The sequence below is a fragment of the Scardinius erythrophthalmus genome, assembly GCF_964197995.2.
Source record: "Scardinius erythrophthalmus genome assembly, chromosome: 8".
Taxonomy (NCBI): Eukaryota; Metazoa; Chordata; class Actinopteri; order Cypriniformes; family Leuciscidae; genus Scardinius; species Scardinius erythrophthalmus.
The window spans coordinates 4,333,816-4,340,047 of NC_138228.1; the positions used below are offsets into that span (position 1 = coordinate 4,333,816).

Consider the following 6,232-nt stretch of genomic DNA (forward strand, 5'->3'; position numbering starts at 1 on the left):
TAATTAATTCATCTTTGTCACTAGGATATATATCGAAAACTTTTAAGCTGGCTATGATTAAACCGCTTGTTAAAAAAACACAACTTGATCCTACAGAATTATTCAATTACAGGCTGATCTCGAATCTACCTTTTCTGTCAAAGATACTAGAAAAGGCAGTATCCTCACAACTATGTTCATTTTTAGAAAGAAATTATATCTGCGAGGATTTTCAGTCAGGATTTAGACCGTACCATAGTACGGAGACAGCTCTCATTAGAGTCACAAATGATTTGCTCCTATCATCTGATCGTTGTTGTATCTCGCTATTAGTGTTACTCGATCTTAGTTCTGCATTTGATACTATTGACCACAACATTCTTTTAAATAGACTCGAAAATTATGTTGGCATTAGTGGAATTGCATTAGCATGATTTAAATCATACTTATCTGACCGTTATCAGTTTGTAGCAGTGAATGAAGAGATGTCTTATCGATCACAAGTTCAGTATGGCGTACCACAAGGCTCAGTACTAGGACCGTTGCTTTTCACTCTGTACATGCTACCCTTAGGAGATATCATTAGGAAGCATGGCATTAGTTCCCTTTTCACTTTTCGCGTCCTTTTCAGGATGACGTTTCACCCGTGTATTTCTGGATGTGTTCAATATCTGCCACCGGTTGATGGTCACGATCGCTGCCTCTCGTGTTAGGGCCTCGCGCACGCTGAGGCAGCGCTCGTGAATGAGTCGTGTTCCCACTGCGGGAACATGACCATCGCGACGTTGAGATGGAGACTGAGAACCCTCAGACGAGGGGGAGTCCCTTTGGAGATTCCCCGATCTAGTTCTTCTTCTGGTTCAGTGCAGAAGAAGGCTACTTCGGCTAATCCCATGGGTGGTCTGAGGATTACAGTGAGGAATAACCCGCCGGGCGAAAGACCCCCAGGGGCTCCTCACTCCTCCGCGTCGCTGCCATCGGAGTCTTTGATGGAGACAGCCGGGCCATCTCGTGTGGCTCCGGTTGTTTCCTTCGGAGTTCCGCCGGAGGACCAGATGTCGATCGCTGCATCGGAGGGAGAGCGGCCATCTTCTGGGGATGACGACTCGGCTGCGTTGCCCCCTTCGGGTGTGGTAGCGTTGTCCGAGCCGGACCCAGAAATGGCCGCTATGCTTGCCCGGGCGGCCGCGAGTGTTGGGCTCGTGTGGAATCCTCCACCGTGTCCCGAACCCTCGCGGCTCGATGATTGGTATCTCGGGGCGGGCCGTGCTGGTTCTCAGCGCGCCGCCCCAGTGCCATTCTTTCCGGAGGTGCATGACGAGATCGTGGACGTCGACTCTCTCCTCCTCCCTCACCACTTTCGATGGCAGGGCAGTGAAGGGATACGAGGGCATCCCCCCAGTGGAACGGTCGGTGGCGATGCAACTGTGTCCCAAGACTGCATCCACCTGGCGGGGTAACCCTACGCTCCCCTTCAGCGCCTGTAGGTTCTCTTCCAGTCTGACTGAAAAGGCTTATAGTGGATGTGGAGAAGCTGCTTCTGCCCTGCATGCCATGGCGCTTCTCCAGGTCCACCAGGCCAAAGCGCTCAGTGACATGCAGGAGGGTGGTACTGACCCAGGTGTGCTGCAAGAGCTGCGTACGGCGACGGACCTCGAAAGTCACCGCACGTTCCCTGGGCCGGGCGATGTCCACTCTCGTGGTCCAGGAGCGACACCTGTGGCTCACCCTGGCTGATATGAAGGAGTCGGACAAGAGTAAGTTCCTTAACTCCCCCATATCCCAGGGTGGGCTCTATGGCGGGATATGGGGAAGTTCAGAGTTCAACACAGTGGGGAAACTGCAAGCCCACTGTGTGCACTCAACCAGATACCAGCTGTGACAACAGCTCTTTGAAAGAAGCAGATCGCATGAAGTGACAGTTGATATACGGGAGCTCGCGAAGATCACTGCCGCGCCGTAACACCAACAAAGAGAGGTCTCGAAACAGCAGACTCGTTGAGCTTAGGGAAAATACTATCCAATGTTCATTGGCTCGTTTTAGTTTCACTCAAAGGCAATTGGTCTCCCTAGCGTGATCCCAATTCGTTGGTAACTCCTACTGATGTGACGTCTCCGTTCCCTCACTCAGGGAACGAGGGTTACCATACGTACCCAAGACGTTTTCACTGTAATGCTGATGATACTCAGCTCTATATTTCTTCACGCCCAGACGAAACTTACCAATTCACAAAATTAACGGATTGCATAGCTGATATAAAAAATTTAATGACTAGTAATTTCCCAATACTTAACTCAAAAACAGAGATTCTAATTATTGGACAAAAAACTTCCTCACGTAATAACCTAGAATACTGTCTAACACTTGATGGCTGCTCTGTTAAGTCTTCATCGTCGGTTAGGTACCTGGATGTGCTCTTTGATACCAATCTTTCATTTGAAAGTCATGTGTCTAGTATCTGTAAAACCACATTTTTCCATCTTAAAAATATATCTGAATTACGTCATATGCTCTCATTGAGAAATGCGAAACAATTAGTTCATGCGTTCATGACATCTAGGCTAGATTATTGTAATGCTCTACTGGGTGGTTGCCCTGCACGCTTAATAAACAAATTACAGCTGGTCCAAAACGCAGCAGCTCGAGTTCTTACCAGAACCAGGAAGTATGACCATATTAGCTCAGTTCTGTCAACACTGCACTGGCTCCCTATTAAACATTGTATACATTTTAAAATATTGCTGATTACTTACAAAGCACTAAATGGTTTTGCTCCGCAGTACTTGAGCGAGCTCTTAACGCATTATAGTCCTTCACGTCTATTGCGATCTCAAAATTCCAGATAATAACAAAGTTGATAATACCTAAAATATAAAAATCGACTACTGGCGGTAGATCCTTCTCCTATTTAGCGCCAAAACTTTGGAACAGTCTTCCTAACATTGTCCGGGAAGCAGACACACTCTGTCAGTTCAAAGCCACACTAAAAAAACATCTCTTTGACCTAGCATACACATAACACATTATAGACTTCTATAATTCCATATTAGGCTGCATAGATCAGGCCAGCCGGAACCGGGAACACTTCCCATAAATCCTAATGTACTCGTAACATCATAAGAAGAATGGCGTCTACGCTAATATTAGTCTCTCTGTTTATACCGAGGTTTACCGCAGCCCACCGGATACAGGCCGTATCCAGATCTGATGAAGGACCTGCGCCTGGACGTGACGACAACCCAGTACTGAAGTGTCAACAAGTCTCTCCGTTTACTGAAGTGAGGTGTACCCCGGCCGTATCCAGATCAGATGGTGGACCACACAGATGGTTTATGACCTCAGCAGAATTAGTGTGTAAGCATTTTTGTGGAAAAGATTGCATCATCATAAGTGGGAAAGAAATTTAATTTTAAACAGAAAATACACAATGAGATGTTTGTTTCTTTTTCTCTGTTGCTGACTCAATGTGACTTAATTTGCTGATGCCAAACGTGTTTGTCATTCAAAAGTCAGGGTTGCTTTTTTGGGTTACACTTTATTTTAAGGTGTCATTGTTACAGTGTAATTATATATTTGAGTACTGAGTAATTATAAGCAACTACATGTACTTACTATAGGGTTAGGGTAGGATTAGGATTTGGTTGAGGGTTAGTTGCGTGTAATTATGCATCATTTACTGTTATTACTATGGTAAGTACATGTAACATATGTAACAAGGACACTGTAAAATAAAGTGTTATATAAAATAATATATTTTAGTATAAACTGATTGTAATATTTTTGGACAGTTAAATGCAATTAAATGAAGAATGTATTAGAATTTAAATGCAGTTTAGTGCTTTGAAATTTAGTGCTTTTTGACACACTTAAGTAGGACTTAAATACATATTTGTGTAATTTTATAATTACTTATATTTGTCTTTGAAATATGGTTAAAGTGTGTTGAATGTACTGACAAAAGCATTTATGCTGAACTAAAATATGTGATTAATGCCATTTTTTATTGTCATGTATTTTAAATGTATCTGTAATTACTGTAATTATTTTTTTTACAGTCTATGGTAATTACATATTTGCAGTTTTGTACATTTAAAATACATGAACTGTGAGATGTTTAAGATAAAACAGGACTAAATCAAACATTAAGCTTTTATTGTTAAGGCCTGTTCACAACAGGAACAATGACTATAACATATATTACTATGAAACACCAAACACATTAACATGTGCCCAGCGTGATGAGTGAGATTTATAGTGATATAACAATGTTTATGCTGTAAAACACTGTAGGAAATAATAAGTTAACTGGTGTGAGCCTTCTGATGTCTAAGTTACGAAGTAGCGTTTATAACATTGAGTTAATAAGAAGAGTTAATATCGTGCTGACGTGCTCAGGAGACCATGTGCGGACGCTGTTTGTGTAGTAGCCTTGTCTGGCCAGAGGATTTCGCCATTGCTCCTTCTGTAAACCCCCTTTAATACAGTTTCATGTAAACTGGTCAGTGAGATAGGTGAAGGCAGCTCCATATAATATTTCTCCAAAGCGTAATATCCTCGTTTATGTAATTGTAGATTATGTTTAAAGGGGCATAGCAATGTTTATTGAGATATTTATGTTTGATTATCCTGATTTGTATTATGTGTGTGGATTTATTATTTACGTTGCATAGTAATTTAAGTACTGTAAGTAACTGTTTAAATGTCAGTACCTAATGGTGATTTATTTGTTTTTTATCAGACTATAAGGACTATACTGGATATTGGAATGTTCTGATGAGTAACGTTACTGCTGGAGCTCAATACAGTTTAAGAAGAAATTACATCTCCCCGTCTTTATTCCTGTCCTGACCGATACACCATCCGGTTTACTGGCTGAAAACCTTGATGAACTAGCCCTACTAGAATACCTCATTAAAGCTGGGGTAGGTAAGAATGGTCTAAAAAACTTATTTTTCAAATTTGTTTAAACTTTATGTATATATCAATACATAATTAAAATGTAAGTATTCTGAAAAAGAAAGTATAAAAATCGAGTGTATATAGACCTCTAACGACTGTTTTAAAGACAGCTCATTATTTCCATTCAGTCCACCCTCTCCCTTCTAGGGTCCTTCCAAAGCCACGCCCCCAAAACACATGAACGCGCGACTCCGACAGCTGAGCTGGAAGACGCATTATTTACCTGAGACGAGCGGAGAGGAAGGAGTACAGTGCATGTAGCATCATGTCAAAATCACATGTAATAAAAAAATCTAACTTTATCATTATGAATATAAACAAATAAGATGTATTTTAGTAGCCTACTCACTATCAAGCTATCATATCGATATTGGTAAAGTTTAAAATATATATTTTTTGATTCGCTAACGAGCTAGTTATAACTATAAGGCAAAGCTAAAAACAGGTTGCATTGATACACGTTTTTCCATTTCCATTAGTTGCACTGTGATGAAGATGAATTTCGTGTAAGATTCATAACATATAACGTTAGGCCTACTAGCTGTTAAACATGTATTTTGTTATGTAAAGTTCCCCCCACAGCGGAGCCTGCCGTGAACGCGCAGGCTAGTAAACATGCAGAGTCACCGATGACGACGAATAAACAGTTATGGCACATTCACTGATAGGGACGAAATGCTTTACATTGACTGGCCTGTCCATACTTTGACTACAAACTTGGTCCTCAAATCATTACATATTATGCAATACATGTAATGTAACTTTATAACGTTGCACTCTTTCTATGAGTTATAAATAGCTAGTAAGATAATATAACGGTAACTAACGTTGCAGTAGGCTATGTAAATAATTATTCTAGCGATATGTAATGCTAAATAAGGTTTGCTAGTACATTATTTTAGCAACATGACAAACCAGTGAATTAGCAGGTTTCAATTGTTGCTTTGCACAGTGCGTGACATTTTATCTGTATGTTATGCGGCGAGTCAATGGGCTCCGACGGGCTTGTTTATCGTCATCGGTCTTTTTCCGTTTAGCTATCTTTGTTGTATGAGCAGGTTCCACTCGAGAAATTGGTAGTTTTGGTTGTTTGTCCGCCATTAGCACAGCTGCTCGGCACACCGGCAATCTTGATTTTGAATGACGGTACGCGTTGTGCAAGAGAGGGGCGATCACCGCATACACGAGCTTGATTGACACTGCTAAGACACTCCTCCTGGCTCTTAAGGCATCTGATTGGTTCTTTACACTCGGACCGAGTGGCCGTGATTGGTCAGAGTTTTTACTGTCCTG

General features: G+C 41.7%; 1 long non-coding RNA gene across 1 annotated transcript; it reads left to right on the forward strand.

Annotated features, from left to right (window-relative positions):
* The first annotated feature begins 2,040 nt into the window (after positions 1–2,040).
* On the forward strand, positions 2,041–5,513 carry LOC308694884. The gene is made up of 3 exons (XR_014030650.1): positions 2,041–3,334; positions 4,719–4,906; positions 5,087–5,513. It is a non-coding gene; the product is annotated as an uncharacterized lncRNA (long non-coding RNA).
* The last annotated feature ends 719 nt before the right edge of the window (positions 5,514–6,232 follow it).